The 19,184-nt window shown below is 36.4% G+C and overlaps 1 protein-coding gene across 5 annotated transcripts in view; it reads left to right on the top strand.

Annotated features, from left to right (window-relative positions):
* Znf521 (zinc finger protein 521) overlaps nt 1-19,184 on the top strand; it is a 270,000-nt gene that overhangs the window by 30,111 nt on the left and 220,705 nt on the right. The gene's annotated exons all lie outside the window — the stretch shown is intronic.

Here is a 19,184-nt window from a genome sequence, read left to right as displayed (position 1 = left end):
GTAATAGAGATGATGTAAAGTATACACGAAGATGTGTATACATTCTATGCCCTTTCTTATAAGAAACTGAATGTCCTCGAGCTTTGATATCTGCTGGGGGTGGTTCTAGAACAACCAGATACCAGGAGGATGACTGTATAACCTCCAAGCATGCTCTTGATGTGCTTGGGTAGGAATGTTAGATAGATGTCTATTTTTATATACTTGTTGTTTTTCTCTTCCTGTTTGAATTGAGTTCACTCCTGTGAGTGTGTGTATGTGTGTGTGTGTGGGTGGGTGTATGTATGTACATACATTTCTCCCTCTCATTTTCCTAGCACAGATCTTTCTTCAATTAACTGTGCAGAGGAAGTGAATTTACTGGACAAATGGTTCCACTATTTTTCACAGAATATATTTTGTAAGATTATAATGGGTGTTCCATTTTAACAAAGTTCCTGAAGAGATTATTGTAGAAATATTGGATTAAGTACAGTTAAATAGGATTCTTTATTAACATGTATTGTGGCTCTTCAAGAAGGAATTATAGCGAGCAACTTTATAAGGCCATGGAATCTTCCTTTTGGAAAGCTCATTATGATTTTTTGGAATGATAAATATGGACCACGTTCATATTTTTTGAAGGTCTTATGTATTTTTTGGTGGGGGTAACTTATTTTGATATAATTGCTAACTTCAAAAAATTATATAAATAACATTTTTCACATATACTATTTATCACATATACTTACATTTTACCTCATTTATCATTCATGTACTTGATCTCTCCCTTTCTCTCTCTTCCTCCCTTCTTTTCTCCCTTCCCTTTACCATTTCTTTTGTCATCATTTAAGAAAAGGTTCAAGACATCACCCCTACTTCCACAAGTACATCCTTTGTGTTTCCTATGAACTGATACATTCTTCTATATCATGGCAGTGTATTTATCAAATTCAAGAAAGTTTGACATTCAACACTAATACATACATTCACTTAATTCACAATCTGTATTTAATTTTAAGTAATTTAAGTGAAATTAAATTAAGTTCTGAACATGACCTTGATAGTTTATTCCCCCCTCATCCAGGATTTGGAATCATGGATAAAATTTCATTGTCATGCCTCTTCTGCCTCTTTTAATCTGGAATGACCTCTTAGCCTTTCTTTGTTTTTCTTGATCAGGGCATTTTTGAAGAGTACCTGCATTTACTTTATAGACTGCCCATCAATTTGGGTTGCCTGATGTTTCCTCATTGTTATATTCAGGTTATATACTTATAACAGTGACAGCAAAGTGATGTCATTGTCCTTTTCAGTACCTCAGGAAGTACATGATGTTGGTTTTTTCCAAAGTTGGTGATGTTAACATTGAATTCTTGTTTAAAGTGACCACTGCCAACTTTCTCTAATGTCAAGTTACCATTTCCCTTTGTGTACAGTACAAAGATACTTTATGGGAACATACTTTGATACTATGTAAATATCTCCAACTTCATAAAACTTTAACCTGTTTTTTTTTTTTGTATCCATTGTAATTCCATAATTGCTGATGTTAGTTGGCCTGCAGCAGTTTCCTTTCTTATTCTTTTGTTCTTAATTTATTCATATTACCATGGACTTTAGGATTTTTATTTAATTCAGTAAATTCAGTAGGTCATAATTCATTAGTATCAATATTTTGATTCTTATCTTGCCCTAGTCTTTATCAACAGAGTACATTCAAACTGGATCCTGTGTCTATTTAATGTCTCTCATTGTTTGAGGACTTACTCAGTTTTAGAAGCAGAAATTTTGTTTTATTTATTTATTTAAGAAGACCTGGTTCATTTAAGAGGACAAGGTAGTTATACCTCAAGATATAAGTACTATAATGTACTCATTGCTACAAATGCACCATTGTCTATAGACCTCTTAGCTAGCAGAATTAGAAATGTATGTGCATACTTAATATAAGATATAATACACACATAATATAGTTGACAAAATTCACACATGTGTAAGTACGTACACACATGTATATTTTTGCCTTGAGTTCATATTGAGACCTCAAATTCAATCCAATATCTCAGATACATCCTACCTAGTCTTTTTCTTTTCTATATTGGTATCTGCCCTCTTTAATAGCTGAAAACCTGACTGCCATCATTTTCAGAGTGGTCAGTCATTTGCTAGAATCTAAAATACACATTAAATAGTTTCAAAATTGCTAACTTGTACTACCAAAGTAAACAAACCAACTCACTAGAATTCAATATTGTTTATAATTAGAAATGCTATAAATTTTAATGCCACATTTAGTGAAATTAATACATATATAACTTGATGAATTTTGTCAAAATGCATAAATCCATATGACATTCCTCTTTAGATATAATTTTTTGCACCCCAGAATTTTCCAAATATTCCTCGCTGATCAATAATTCTCCATCAGAAGTAACCAGTTTCTAAGTTCTTAAACCATAGATTTGTTTTACCTTTTACAAATGGAATCATATGTTGTGCATTCTTTCCCAGCTTCTTTGGTTTGGTCTATCAATGAGATTTATTCATGTTTTTGTGTATCTACATAGTATGTTTCTTTCCTTTTTCTTTTAGTTTGAAAACCAGCTCTTGTGAAGTTGCCCAGGCTGGCCTCATACTCCAGATTCTCCCATCTCAGCCTCCCAAGTGCCTGGGGTTACAGGCGTGTGCCACTCTGCTTGGCATAGTAGTGTGTGGCTTTTTATTGCTGAGTAGTATGCAGCATGAATGAATACTACTACCACTCCTGTTCGAATATGCCAGTTTGTTTTCTCTTCTCTTGTTGATGGACAGTTTGGTTATTTTTAGTTTTTGGCTATTATGAATCAAATTCTTATATAGATATTTTTGTGGACATGTGTTTTATTTCTCTTGGATTAAGAACATAGGAGTAGAAATGCTGGATCTTTGAAAGAGGGAATGGGGGTAGGATACTTCTCTCTGTATGAAAAACTTCTGAACCCATTCCCAAAATGGTCATGCCCTTTTACACTCTCACCAGCACCATGGAGGTCTAGTCCTGTACATCCTCACTATGATGTCCATCTCTTAAAGGTTGACATTTTGTTGGGTGTGTACTGGTATACTTTATGGGTGTTTACATTTTCTAGCTCACACACATTCAATTGACTTGATTTAATGTTTGTTTTCATCAAAATATATTATGGAGGAAACTCTGTTAAATGCAAATGAGTAAGATATTCTTTAATGTGGGCTGGCTAGGACTTTAAAAGAAGCTTTACTTGGGTAGAATCAACACTCATGTTAGGGTCAAGCCATAGGAACTTGAGCCTGTAAACCCAGCTGACCTGTTCAGTGTACACTAAGCTAGAAAGAAATCTTATTGAAGGGAAGAATGGGTCATTTCTTATGTTTAGGGTTACTTTATTTTTAAATTTTTATTAATTTGTTTAATTTTGTGGTATTGGGAATGGAACTCAGGCCCTCATATATGCTAGGCGAGCTATACCCCCAGCCTTAGGCTATGTTAAAATCCAAATAATTTAAAAAACCCAAACTTCAAGTTCCATTTAGTGTTTACTTTTTATGGAGTACCTGCCTTATAGTTATCTGTTCAGTCCTATGAAGTAGGCGAGAAATAAAAACTTATTTCTGTCTCATACAACTTAAATAATATCTGTGTGGTAAAAGTTGGATTTTCAAAAAATAAAGTTGGATTTTCTGCACATAGTGTGGTGAAGATAATATTTATGGGTTAAATATTGTTTTCCTAAAAAATACCTAATAAAATATTTGGTTAATTTTTTTTTCTTCAGCTTTCTAAAAGCAGGGAAGCTGTCCTGTGTTCACATCACCATTACATTTTAACCCAAGGTCAACAAACAAAGGCAACTTATGGAAACAGATGTCAGGAAAGAGTGCATCTGAAGAGCCTGGCTCCTGTTTGCTGTTGTTCAGGATGATTTGGGGGTGAAGGTAGATTCAGGAGGCAAAGCCAAAGTGGAAGGTGGGGAGAGAACAAAAAGGGGAGGGACAGGGAGAAAATTGGGAGTCATTCACATTTGTCGAAGGTGTTGAAATTTGAGTTGGTTGAGGAAGTCTGATCTGGAAAAGATGAAGGGCACTTGGAAGCATTTTATTTTTAAAAAGTCAGGAGATGTCTGCCTTCTCCCTGGTTCAGACCTGGTTGGTGTAAGAGCGTAGGAAAGGACTGGCTGCCCTGGTTCAGAACTGCTTGACCTTTGCTGCCTCCGGCTTCAGTTTACTCTCTTGGTCCTTTTTTTGTTTTCTCTTTCAACTGAAAAGGGGCTGCGTTTATCAAAGGAGGGTATTTGTATTTTTCTTTTTTCCCCCTCTTGATTTTTCTCTTTTTATATTCATTGTTCTTTTGCATTCCGTCTTCATCTGGCCCCTTTGTATCTTTGTAAATTTGCCTCTGGTTCTTGGACACTACGACTCTTTACTTCCTTGTCCATATTCCTCCCCATCCTTTCTCCCTGTGTGTTCCCTAGACTTTTTTTTTTTTTTTTTTTTTTTTTTTTTTTTTTTTTTTTTTTTTTTTTTTGCAGTGCTAGGGATGGGACTCAGGGCCTCATGAATACTAAGCACAAGCCACTGAGCTACATCCCCCCGCCGTTTCATAGACTCTTCTAAGCCTTTTCAGCATGTTCTTTGATCCTTGTGGCTTCCCTTCTGTTAATCTTTTAGGTTTTTACCTAGATGTTTGACTTTACCCAGTTTGAGAATAATTTGTATGAAGAAAGAGGGCATTCTGAGAACTGGATGGTTAATTATAGAGTAGAATTTGAAGAGAAAGAAGCCTTGCAACTGGTTGATTTGCAAATAACAGAAAACAGGTATTCCATTGTCTGAGGCCTATGGGGCTACTCCGTGTGGTTCTGCTCTGAGAAGGCCATAGGAACCCTGCCCAGCTTCTTCCTCTTGGTAACTTCAGATCTATTTGTTTGGTGACTTCCCTCCCTAAGGGTGATGCACATCCCTTCTAGAGTCTGACTCAAGGAAAACATTTATTTCACACTAGAAAACTTGAAATCCTGGTACATTTTTGCCAAATGACCAGTCTAGGCCTTTGAAGATGAAGGTCAAAAGTAGAATAAGATGGTCAATCCTAGCCTCAGATTTGAAAATCAGTTTGAGGATTGAGAATGTGCCAGATCATAAGGAAAATCAGCTTGAGGATCCAGAAAGGGTTGTAGGGATTTAGAGTGAGGGTGTCACACACACAGTTCATGGAATCTGTCTCTGAGGGGTATTCTGGAATGTGGATACTGATCTGGACAAGCATCCTTGACATTAGAAAGGACAAAACAGCCCATAAAGCTAGCAAGGGACAAGGTAAATTGCAGATGAGTTCTGTCATCTTTGTCTCATGGTACAATTTTCCTTTAGTTCACAATCCAGCATGTGTAAGGAGATTACATATTGTCCTTGATTGAAGGAATTGGGGGAAAGGTGAAGGAAAAAATTAAATCCCACTCTTCAGTTTTAGCCATAGATGAAAACCACCTGCCTGGCTCCGGCCTTGCCGTCTTTTTCCTGGAGGCTGGGAAAGGAGGGGAATCAACACTCTAATGCTGTTGGGACTCTCTGATGCAGAAGACAGATTATCAAAATATATATTTAAAGAAGGAAAAGCACAGAGAACCTCTCATTTTACTAATCCACAAACCCTATCATTTCTTGCCAATTCCCTCAGGGGGTGGGGAGGGCTAGAAGCCAGAGGGGTCTCATCACACTTCTCAACAAAGATTTAATAGCAGGGTGCTATGGGGAAGGCTGAGATTACTGAGACTTTATTATGCTTACAAAACTGAGTAAGAACCCAGCATTGTAAATCATCAAAACTAAGCTACACTTAACAGGATAAATGTGTAAAGTGCGTTTGGTAATGCAGGATGCTTGTTCTGAGTCATTTTTCTCTCTCTCTTGCTAATTTGAAAACTTAAGCTGTCTGTTAAGTGTTCTTTCACATCATTAATGTGAATTGCTTGGGTGTAAATGCAGAACAAACTAAATGGTGTTGTATTAGTTTTAACCCACCGCCCACTGTACTATTGATAGTTGGGTAGGTGGAAGTGGTAGTAAATGTGCCCTAGTTTGGGGGAATGTGTTTGCAGATAAGATTTATCTGCATGGCTTTTTTTTTTTTTTTTTTTAAGTTTACAAATATTTCTGTGAGCATTCATGTTTTTGAGGAAAATGAACTGATTTGATGAGTGAATGCAGTACATCAGTGTGGAGGAGGATGTTCACTTAATGTCATTTTGAAAGTTAGGATACTGCCTGGACACTTGACATTTTTTTTTTTTTTTTTGTGAATTGAAACTTTAAGACATTGGCAATATTATGATCATAATTACTTTTTAGAAAAACAATATTTTAAAAAGTGAAAGCAAGTACAGTACGTGTGTGTTGTATGATTGTGGTGAATTAAAGACCAGTTGTACTCTGGTACTCTGATAGCTAGTTCTGTTGGCAGTGGGAATATGAGAAATAAATGTTTTACAGAATGAAGTTTTTTTTTTTTTCTTTCCTGGTACCAGGGATTAAAGCCAGGGTTGCTTAACCACTGACCCACAGACCCAGCTCTCTTTTTATTTTTTATTTTGAGACAGGGTCTTACGAAGTTGCTTAGGGTACACAAAGTTGCTGAGGCTGGCCTTGAACCTGTGATCCTCCTCCCTCAGCCTTCTGAGCTGCTGGGATTACAGACATGCACCACTGTACCAGCTTGAAATAAGTTTTCTAGAAGCATACTGAAACTGCTTTTAGAACTTATTTTTGCTGTTTTTCTTGTCAAATCATTAGTTAAAATAAGTTACATGAAATTAAGTGTGATATTTTGATATTTTTAGTTTATATTTAGGCTTAAGGCATTATAAGTTGTATTTGTAGATTTATATATTAACTTCTATATTGGTTATTCATATTTTATTAATAATTTACATATTAATTATTTCTTTACTAATTAGGTACTATCAACGTCAGTTTCCCATTTCTCTTCAATTTGATGAATTCTTTGCGTCCTACCTCAAATATTTCTTAAGTTTTAGTCTACTTCACTTTCCATGGCTCTCTAAACCCGAAATGCAGTTTCATGGCCTTTATAAGATTGCATTTCCCAGCCTATTTACCTCGTGAATTTTAGGTTTTAAATTGGTGATTTCTAAATATTTGTGACAAAAAATTTGTTATACATTTTCATAATATATATTTATTAATTCACTATATAGATATAGGTATTGTACAGTATAAAACAAGGAAAGAATAATTAGGTAAAGATGAATTAAACACAGGTTTTAAATAATTTTGTTATTTTGGAGTTCTGATCTATTTTCATTTATTTTTAAAATTCATTTTAATGACTGTTAGAACTGAAAAAAAAAAAAAAAAAATCTCCCAAAACCAGCAAAGAGAGAACATGTGGTATATTTCTCCATGCAGAACATCATTATCAGTAGTGGACTTAAGCCCATAGTTAAATAACTTTACTGATAATCTCAATTTTGTTTGTCAACTTTAGGTCAGCTCTCATTAAGTTGATCCTTTTTTCTCCCTTTTCATACTATGGTTAACAAAGAGTTTTTACTAGAAGCAGAAGAGCTAGATTTGTCATTTTCTTGTTGATTACTTCTGCTTGACTGTCCATATCCTGCAATTTTCTTGCAGAAAACTTTTAAAAAAATCCATTGTAAAAATTTGAGGATTTTGCGTGAATGAGATTAGTTAAAATGACATGGGATGTTCCCTGAGTCCATTTAGGAGATGTGATACAAGTGATTCAGAAAGTGAGGCCACCTGGCTGACTGGAGCAGTATTTATGTGCTCTCAGGAGGAAGGTCTGATTTGTACTGGGATGACTATTTGTTAACTGGTATCCTTTCTGATTAGTTGCTAAATATTCAGAATATCCTCTCCACCCTAGGGTAATGTACCCTATATTTCAGAGATCACTGCTTTTGTCTACTAGTTATTCATCAGATCTCTGCTGCTCTCAGTTTTAGAAAAAGGGCTGGGTGTGTCAGTATCTTCATCTCTCAGGGTTATGACTAAGTTCTATGCATTTACCAAGAAAGAGTAATCTCCCATATTTGGTTCTAACCTCTGAGTTGTCAACTAAGTGATCTCCCTTTTCCAGCTTGGAGAAAGGGTCAGTTCAACCACTGCCTATTATAAAAGCTTTATTATTTCCACAGTGATTTTGCTGTAACAGAATTTCTTAATATTAGTACCTGGTCTGCTATTTTCTTTTTGATATATTTGTGAAATGATCTACCAAAATTTGGATGCAGAATAACTCATTTTTAGGTTCATTATTTTCTTAAAACTCTTTGAATGCTTTTGGATGAAGTATTTGGGATTTACAAAAGTGCTATACTGAAGAGTTCTGTTTTTTCACTATGAATGATGAACTATTACACTTACTAGTTTATCATAATTAAGTAATTTAAATATTGAATGGGTATCTTAAAGAAATATTTGTCTATATTTTCGTGTCCATCTTTTGATTAGGTACTTTTTCTCTCAGTCTGCTTTGATATCTTATAAATCACAAGGTAGCAACTGAGTATGAATTGAAAGTTCCTGAAGGATGAAGTCTCCTGAAATAGAAAATGAATGGGTGCATTCACTCCATTTTTGTTTTACAAGAAAAACCTAAGTGGAAAATATCCTTTATTAGTTTTAACTATATTCACATATCATGTACTATTTGATTAATTTGAGTTTTATAAAATTAGTACTTAAAAAGGAATAGGATTTAAGAAGAAAATTAACATTATTATCTGTGTAACAGAAAATTTACTTTTGGTTTTCTGTAAAATCACAACAGTTTTAGAGAAATGGTTTTGCCTTAGTTGTATAATCGATCATGAATGTAAAATGATCTAATTGTGTGGTTTCAGGATTCATTTGCCAAAAACTGTAAATAAAATGTCAAGAACACAAACCATGGGAGAATATCTTCAAGAATTTCCACCATGTCCTTGATGGTCATTGATGGTAATTAAAGCTGTCAGTTTGTCCCTGTGGAGAGTGTAAAAATTACAAATGAAGAGCTGTATTTGGGATGTGGAAACAGTGGGGTCTCTTTTGTGGGGAAGATGAATTAAAGAGACCCACTATTTCTTAGGCCCTCTGCGACCATTCAACCTACCTTGTAAGCAGGGCAATGTTTAGCTATTTGGATACAGTTGTGTGCACATAAGGGCTCTTCCACACTTAGCCTGTTCTCAAATGTGAAATTCAACATGATAAAACTACAATATTGAATTTTTTACATTTTTGCCTGACTGCACTTTTTTTTTTCTTCTTTACATTACTCTTAAGATGCTGAACTGATAGCTACTTCCTTTTTAAGGTAGTGGGTTGCTAAAGAAGCTGTTGAAAGTAGACTATTTCCTCACCCTTCTCTTTGTGCTAAGCCTATGGCTGGGGATCTTGTCTTTAGGGAATGACAGCAATGTCACAGAGATCTATGACCTCTTAATAGGTCTTGGGAGGGGAAGGCCAGAATCATTCTACACTGTGCCTCAGGGCTTAGTTCCTTTAAACTTCAAGGAATTGGACTGGAACTCTTCACTCCTCCTTTCTTTCGGCTTTACCTTCAGGGGAAATTGATCGATTAGAGGTGATTATTCCACAAACTCTGAAACCTTTCCCCCTCTTTGTTCCAACTGGAGCTTCTCATAGTTTAAAGGAATTGAGTCTCCTGGGTGAATTGTAGGATGAATTTAAGTAGATTATTGGGTAGAACTCTTTGAACACAAATTAAAAGTGCTAAAAAAATATATATCTGGAACAGAAGGGAATATTTGAAAGCAAAAGGGTAAAGAAACATTTGTTTCAATATAATTATGATGTAATTATGTGGGATATTTTTGGGTAAATGATTAGCTGTTAGAATATAGAATCACAGTAGTACTTCAAACCAAGAAAATAACAGGGTCAGTGCAACAAATGGGCAAATGTGCAAAATCAGGATGGTGAGTAAGACCAAAGACAACCATAAATGACTGGGTTTGTACATGTCCTCCATTAAGCACAGCAGGGTTCTATTGATGGCTTTCCTTTTTTTCTAACTTCTTTGTTTAACAACAACAAAATGACACATACCTATTTTTTTTTTTGCATGTGTGATATATTTACCTTATAGACACTGTGGATCATATTCGAATTATATTTTTTGCCACATCTATTTTTCCCTTTTTTGTTAAAAAAATGTTTTTTTCATTCTTTAGACTCTACTTCCCCGCAGAGCAGTATTAGCTCCCCCTGGTGACTAAAAAAAATGTAGATGAGGATAATTGGGGTGGTGAGTTTTATGAACTTCCATCCTTAAAATGCACAATAATAGTAGGATGCATGTAGTAGGCAATTCCAAGTAAAAATTCCAGCTGATTTTGATAAACTTCTGTTTTCATTTCAGTTTCTTTATGTAATGAAGGTTGGTCCATCTTATGTGGCTTCTTGGAATTGTGCCTGTTTCGAAGGCCTCAGAGCTCCTGGAATTTTGATGCAGGAGACATTAGAACAGAGGGTAGATATTCAGGTCTTTTGAGACTAGAAGCTGATTAGAAAAGCAGAAGAATAAAAGGAGCAGTTGCCAGTTTACCTATCTCTATCTTGCTTGCCGAATAGACTTGTTATAGAAAAGTTAATCATTGTTCAAATGATGTAAAAATAATATGCTTTTAGAAAATGTGCTATTATACCTTCAAACACTAAAAATTTTATTCTGGTTGTATCAACAAACGTTTTAACTTTTAACTTATTAGTTATTTAGAGCATAGATTTTTATTACTCAGATTGCCTCTAAACTACACTTTCATAGTCTAATTTATAAAATATTCCCCATTATAATTAAATTATCAGGTTGACAGAGTCTTGAGAATGCTTTGGTAATTTTTTTAAAAAAGAAATCTGTCAAGGGATGGGGTTGTGGCTCAGGGGTAGAGTGCTTGCCTTGCATGCGTGGGGCACTGGGTTCAAGCCTCAGCACCACATAAATAAATAAAACAAAGGCATTGTGTCCATCTACAACTAAAAAAGTAGAAAAAGAATTTTGTCAAATCTATCTGCTTATTATTTTTTATCCTTAATTTTATTTTCTATGCAAAGTATTTACTTTTTACCAGTGTTTTATCCTGCTTATCAGAAGTCATGTCCTCTGACCTGGTTTAATTTTTTTATTTTTTAAATTTTTAAATTTTATTCTAATTAGTTGTATATTACAGTAGAATGCATTTATACATTTTGATATATCATACATAAATGGAGTGTAATCTCACATTTTTCTGATTATACATATTGCAGGATCACATGGTCATGAAGACATACATGTATGTGAGGTAATAATGTCTGTTTCACTCTACTGTCTTTCCTTCCAAATATTGTATATTATCATGCATTCAAAGGGAAAGCTTTAAAAGTTTCTGAGGGGAAATATTGGAATTGTGTTTTTGTTCCTTTTATTCTTCTGATTATTTTTCTCCCTATAATTTAACACTCCCCTTTGCACCATGTTTTTGCTGTTCTTTCTTTCCTAGGGCTTTACTTTTGGGGTGCAAGCCTTAGCTCACTGATTTTTTTCTTTCCTTTTCTTTTTTCACCAAAGTACCTCTGTATTGTGAGAAAGAATACAGTTCTCTCATTTCTTACCATCATCTTCTTTGACCTGTGGAAACCTAAGTGGGGCTTCTTCTGGAGTTATTGATCCTGTTCTGCCAGTTGGCTGAAGTGGTGGTTATCAAGCAACTAGAGGAGTACATTCCTCACTCCACTTTATTTCCACTTGCTTCCTTTATTCTTCCTTAAGCAAACTGCTTACCCTTTTACAGTTCAAAGGCAAAAAGGCAAAGATCTATACTCTGCTGTAATTTTTAATGGTCACTCAAATAGTTGGACTTACATTAGTGCCTAACCAGTAAAATAGTACTAGTTTCCCTCATGTGAATACCAATTTAAAACTACAAATTGCTTATTAATACAAATGTTATTACAAAATTAGAAGTTGTGGTTTGACTTGGTATGGTGTGACATGTATGTAACTCTTGCCACACTAAGAAGACCCTCTGCAGTTACTGAAATGAATAGCGCCTCCCAGCAGTGTGTTTTCCCAAATACCACTATGCATATATCAGAAATTCAGTTCAACAAGTATTTATCAGGATCCTATTCTTTGTCCAGTGCTGTAGTTTAGATCTTGAATGTCCCCTAAAGCCCATATGTGAATGACTTGGTACCCAGGGTGGCACTATTGGGAGGTACTAGAAATTTGGAGAGGTAGGGACTAGTGAGAGGTATTTAGGTCATTGGGGGCATGTCCTTGAAGGGGATTGTGGGACTTCAGGCCCCTCCTTGCTCTTTTTTTGCTTCCCGGTCATGAGGTGAGCAGTTTTGTTCTTCAACATGATCCTTGCCATTGCCATTTGGCACCCCACCCCTCTGCCAGGTCTAAAGCCATGGTTCTGCTCAATTGTGAACCGAAACCTCTAAAATCATGGGCCCAAACAAACCTTTCCTCTTTATAAGTTGCTCAAGTACTTGTTACAATGATGGACAGTTGACTAATACACCCGTAAGTTCTGGGAGTACATGGTTAAGGGCTCAGGATTTTCCAGTAGAAGGAGATTGGGAGGGGCTTCAGAGATGGCTTCCTAGAGCACATGTGCCTTTATAGATGCACAAGAATTAGCAAGGTGAAGAAATGGGGAAAAGAATAGGAGAGAGGTAGGAAACACCACAGTGTTGCTAGGCAACTCCCAGCTAGAGGAAGAAGTGTGAGATAGGGAATTGTGAGAAAATAGGAATATACTAGTTTTCTCTTGATGTGAACAATGACTTCATAACTTTTTGACTTGAAACAACCACCATGTATTGTCTCAGAGTATCTGTAGGTCATTTTTCCTGGGAAGTTCTCAGTCAGGGATCATTATGAGGTTGCAGGCAAGGTGTTGGTCAGGCCTGGAGTCATCTGAAGCCTTGAATGGGGCTGGAGGGTCTCACTCTGAGCTCAATTGCTTGGCTTCTGACCAGAGACCTTCTGGAGTCTTTACTACATGGGTCTCTCTGGAGGGTTGCTCATGACATGACAACTCACTTTCCATGGAACAAGTAATGGTGTGTGAGTGTGTGGAGATTCCCTCATACCCACCTACTCAAGGCAAGGAGTGCCTATATTTTTTATGGCCTCCGTCTTGGAAATGACATATTATTACCTCTTCCATATTATATTGATCATGCAGGCCAACTTTGATATGATATAGAGAGGATTACCGGGAGATGGGAGTCAGTAGGGTCCTCTCAAGGCCATTTATGGCAATAAACCAGGAAAGATAGTATCTGGCAATGGAGGGCTATGCTAAGAACTTACATTTGATTCTATGGCCTATGCTTTTTAGACTGCTCTGAGGAACCTCAAAGATATCAGCCAGGTAGAGGTGGAGGTAAGGAATTGAGTTAGGAATTCTCCATTCCCTGCAACCATAAAAGCTCAAGTTGGAATGGTTTTACACACTGAATGTTCCAGTCAGATTTCATTTAAATATTGAGTTGACAAGTTTGAGAATGTTTCATAATTACTATTTTAAGCAGTAGGTAGACATCGAAGGTTGTGTGCAGGAGGGTGAATACATGTTTAGATTGGATGATATCATGAAGAGGACATTGGAGGAGGAACAGGGCTGGGAAAAGATTCCAAACAGGAAGCTCTTGCAATTGCACTAGTAAGAAAGGATGGGGACCGATCCATCGTGGTGGTTACTAGAATGGAGGAGGAACAAGCAATAAATATTTAGGAAGTAGATTATCCAGAGGCAGTAATTGACAACTCATGGAGCATGAGAACAAGGGAAAGACTCAGGACAAATCTGGGGTCTTTGCATTCCTAAGATGAATTGGGTGGCCAGCACCTGAGACCAGGAAGGAGAAAAGAACAGGGTTGCAAGTTAGGGACTATGGCTTCCATTTTTCCATGTGTTAATATTGAGATACTTTTCTAGCTAGAATTGTTTAAAGCAGCGGTTGTATCCTTAGGGTAGAACCCAAAGGTAGACATTGGTCCACTTAGCATGGTTACTCTTTTCTTGAATTGCAATTTAGTTTGCATGTGTGAATTATAAGAAGTTTCTTTCCTACCTTATCCCTATTTTTGTATCACTGTTTCTGATTTAGTGTTTTTTTTAATGAAAGATCTCTGAATAAGTTGATTACTACTTAAATTTTGGTTGCTTGTACATAAGGACCCTTGTAGTTAAGATTATTACCGCAAGTGGAAATGATACTCTACTAGTCTTGTCTGTAAATGCAAGACAGATGGAGCATTAAGGCTGGCTAGTGTTCCTCTCTTTCAAGATGGGGAATTTCAACATATGAGGTTGAATGTCTCATTGAAATGTAGCAAATACATTCTAAGAAGGGTGCTTCATTTTCATAGGAATAAAACAGTGGATTTTATTTTTATTTTTGATAAGAATATACTAATTTCTTTCTCTATAGGAAATCTTATTATTAAGGAATTACTAGTTATGCCCACCAACCACTGCACCTTCTTCCCCACCTCCCCTCAAAGAAATTATCAGCAGATTTAATTTTACTGCTCATTGCCTGAAATCTGTGACCATCTTGTGAGTCTTAACAGGCTGCTTTTATGGCTGATCTTCAGACTTGCAGATTCCCATCATCTCCCTTAGTATTATTTTCATTAAAAATTCCATTAACTTTAAAAAAATCAATGTAATCATTCAGTAGTAATTAATTCTTACCAAGCTTCTAAAGGAGAAATGAATTAACAAAACTTCAAAATGCTAAAATGAGTAAAAAGTGTTGTGTGGTTAATGGGACTAGTAGAGATGTCAGTATAATGAATAGAGGGGTGGGTTTTGGCATTTCTCCCACTACAATACAAATCTCAGTTCTAGCCATGTGCCCTTAGGCTGATGACTTTGATTTTTTTATCTGAAATTTCCATGTCTTTAAAGTAGGGGTAATAATGAAAGGTGCTAATATTGTCTACCTTATTGGTTAAATGAGATAGTAGATGTGTTGTCATCCTAGTAAGGTACTTGACACATAGTGAAGAGACATGGGGAACATTAAGTATGGTTAATATTAGCAGTGTTAATGTAATTGGTATTGTTAAAGATGATATTGATTCTTTTAAAAGAACTCACATGAGTCAGATTCCAGATCTGAATGTCTTCTAGAATCCTGATATTTCAAAAGAGTTAGTATGAGTTAATATTTGATATTTTGTCTTAAAATTCTTCCCTTTTAAAATTCAAAGGGGAATAATGTGTGCTTGATGCTGGAGGATGCAGCCAATGGAGAAAATGAGAGTTGGTTTTGTTACATGTGTTCATCGCCTTTTTAAGAAGGCCTTGATATTTAGATGTACACAGGACAGAGGATGTCATGTTTTAGGGATAAAGAAGAGGCCCTGTTTCTCTCCAACACTTTATTCTAACTTCATACTGTATAAAATATTAAAAAATTAAAGGTCTGATATCAGTTCTTTAGCATGTACTCTGAGTTGTGTAAGAAGATCATTGTGCAATGGATATCATTGAATTTTTTATACTTGTAGCTTATTTATTTAGTGGCACAGAATTTCTCCATGTGGCTTTTGGAATGGTTTTAAAAGATTTCTCTCTAGTTTTGTGAATTAGCTTAACAATTAGAACATGTTAATTTTAGTTTAATACAATTTAAAGTATTCATACCTTATTCATTGCTTTCAGAAGGCAAGCATACGTGTTATGGAATGTGTCTGACTGTAATGGAGGCTCAGATGGTCTGGGGCTTGGACAATGATCTGGCCTGAGTAAATTCATTTAAATATTCGTATGTACTTTTGTTTCATAGGGGAAAGGGGCCTAAAGAAATGCATTTCTGCTACTAATGACCATAAGGACTGTTGACTGTTTTTTGCATTGTACAAGACATGTTAAAGCAGTGTATTTAACGTGTCTATGTTTGTGTGTTTTCACATTTTCTGCTGAGCGTTGTGAGAGCATAAAAGAAATGTGAGCCACGAACCCTGTTGCTTAGGATCTTACTGCACACTTGGGGAACAAAACACGTGCACTTGAAAATGTAACGTTGGATGTGGCAGCATGTCGTTAAGTGCCAGAATTGCTAATATGGGTGGTAAGTTCTATGAATGTTCAAAGAAGTGGGAATGGTGAGTATGCAGGAGAGGCCTTGTGGAAGAAGCCGGAGGTGAACTCTGCCCAGAGGGAACATTAGGAAATGAATGGAAAGGGAGGAGGGGTGGGATGGCAGGGCAAGACAGGGCATTCCAGGTGGGTAATTGTTGATGGATAAAAAGACTCTGACTTAAAATTCTAGTATCTCATACAGAGGACAGTTTGATCAGCTGTAGCATTCTGTCACAGAAAATCGTACGCTCAGAGTATTCAAGAGGTCCAGCAGGGCACAGTGCTTGTAAAAACTGCTGTAGATGTGTACAAAGCAAAGTAACTATAAAGTCATTTGCTAACCAGAAAATTTTTAAAAATTGACTTCACATTAGGTCATTTGGTGAACAGCTTGAAAAGAATCAAGTAGGGCAGAGTTTTAAGAACAACTGTTGAGAAGTGAGTTCAACTGTGGTAGCATTTTAAAATATGTGGGAAGCGAGAACATATCTCTAAAATAGCATTACCAATATGGACTCCCCCATGAAGTTTCCTAATTCATCAGAAATATGTCGAGTCTGTCTCCAAGAGATTGTATTTGATAGTAGCATCTTTTACCTTAATGCTTTTGTTAAAATGTCATGGAGTGTCTTAAGACTTAATTTTCATTTAAGTTTTATTCTTATTATGCCATGAGCCTTTGGTGCTTATCAAATGTAAATTTTCTCCAGTGAAGGAAGAAATTACTAGCACAGCTATTAATAGTTTAATGAAAAGTCTTATTACTTCTTACAATTTATATTTTCATGGTGATTGACAATTATTAATTGGTTAATGCTCTGCCTATGCTCATGAGGTAGGTCAATATTATCTCCATTTTAAAATGAGAAGATTGAGAAATCAAAAACCTTAGTGAATCTCCACAACTACCTATTTCTATATTGACTTGGCAAAAAATAAGTTGAGTTTACTATTAAACATTTTTGAATCAAGTATTTTTGTGTTGAATGATACCTAAGGTATCTTTTCCCATCCACCATACATAAAGGTCATTCATACCAAGTGGGGGTTCTGACCCCCCCGCCAGTAAAGGTTTGGTCTGTAGGCTTAGATACCCTAGATTGAAAGTAGAATTTGAAATTATTGATAAGCTAATTATACATCTAACACAACCCCCCCAAATAGCAACAACTTAAATTAGAAGGAAGTTTCTTTCCTGTGGGTAAAATTTCTAGAGATAAATAGTCCAGAGCTGGTATAGGGGCTCCATGTTTCTTTAAAGACCAAGATATTTTTTTCCTGGTGCTCTGCTCCCTAGCACATGATTGACATTATCAAGGAAGCAAAAATGGCTGCTGGAGTTCTTGTCAACTTGTCCAGGTGGGGTTAGGGAAAGAGGAAAGGTAGAAAGGCTCTTCTGCCTCAACTGGCTCCTTTTGAGCATCCTTCCCATAAATTCCATATAGTTATCCCCCTTACCTCTCACTGGAAAGGATGAAGGGATTTTGAAATAGGCAACTGGTCTCTCACACAATTGGTATATTTGAATATTTTTATATTACTTTATAATATTTTGTATCACTAGCAATATTTTTCTCTTTCAATGTCATGTATAATTTAGAGTACTCACTAAAACATAAGAGCTTTTAAACTCCCTATGTGGACAGACCTTTTTCTCTGGTTGATAACTTATATTGTTTAATTATTTAGCAAATAGCACATCAGAATTTCCAATGGAGAAACTGTTTTAAATCCAAGGCAGAATTGCAGTCTAGGACTCTGTGCTTTGTCCACCTTGATTCTTTGTTTAGAATGCATCAGTACGCCTACAGAGAAAAATAAGGAAACATCTTTATTAGAGCAGAAATGCTTAATACAACCAAGTGAGGCATGTTATGGATATGTGACCCCAGGGAATGTTTTTGGAACCATGGCACAGCACATGAAACTTCTGTGTACCCAACCAACCTCGACACTGTCCTCTTTGTCCCCAGAAATGATATTTTCCATGAAAGCATCATAAAAGATACTCTGTTCTATATGTATCCTGGTCCTGGGCTATGGAGGTCAATTAAGTGAACCACATGTCAGTCACCTGACTGTGACATGTGGATGTGACATGTCCCCTAGGCACTTAGGTACTGCTAGCTTACCATTGACAGCAGGAGATAGCAAACTGCTGAGGGGGTCTGACATAGGTAAAGGTTGTACGTGACGTGCCAGCTTTTTCATTGCTGGGCATGTCATAGGCCTCACAATGCTGCCACTTACCCTTTTCCGTCACCTTCTGCTGCGTGACCTTTCTCAACATCTACAAATAAGTAGTGTGAAGAAAGCACACTAGGTAATCTATGCAAATGGAGGAGTTGTAGAAGGAAGATTTCCATTTGGTGCTTGTAAAGAGAAGGTCTGAACGGGCTGCTGAAAAATGAAAGGTTAGAGTTGAAAAGACACTGTGGTTTTATCTTGTCCAATGTCCTTTTCATAGACAAGAAAATTGAGACGCATTGTCACTTCATAATTTATTGATACTGTCAGGACTTGAACATTAAACTTCTGACTCCAAGTCCAGTGTTGGTCTTGCTACTATGGTCTCATCAACGTACAGTGAATAATGAATTGCACCAAAAGCCATAGAGGTTCGGGTGACTGCTTGTTAGGGGCTTGGGGCTCTTGTTTTCTTTAAGTAGTCACATGTTTACTCCAGAAGTTATATAGATATTTATCTGTAAGTAGATAAGACTCTGTAAAGCACACCCATCCACATTTGAATATTTCCCCAGTCACTAGTTGCCACCCCTTTCTTTGGGAACAGGCTAAGTAGAAAGGCTGCTACCATCTGAGAAGGAGAACTCCTGTCCATGTGGGGGCTCCTACCAGCCACAAGGAGGCTACATAATTTCCCTGGCCATGAGGACAAGTTCAGATCACCACTGGGCATGAAAGTGGGCATTGTGGCATTTTCCATATGGTCCTTGGTGTTATTATGGAAGACACCTCTGTAGGGGTGATGTTCATGGAAGCAAAAATGATTAGCCACCTGTTAAATCTCTTTAGTTTTCGGTA

The sequence above is a fragment of the Sciurus carolinensis genome, chromosome 15, assembly GCF_902686445.1.
Source record: "Sciurus carolinensis chromosome 15, mSciCar1.2, whole genome shotgun sequence".
NCBI lineage: Eukaryota > Metazoa > Chordata > Mammalia > Rodentia > Sciuridae > Sciurus > Sciurus carolinensis.
Note: the sequence above shows the minus strand (reverse complement) of the source record. Positions and strands in the feature narration are given on the sequence as shown.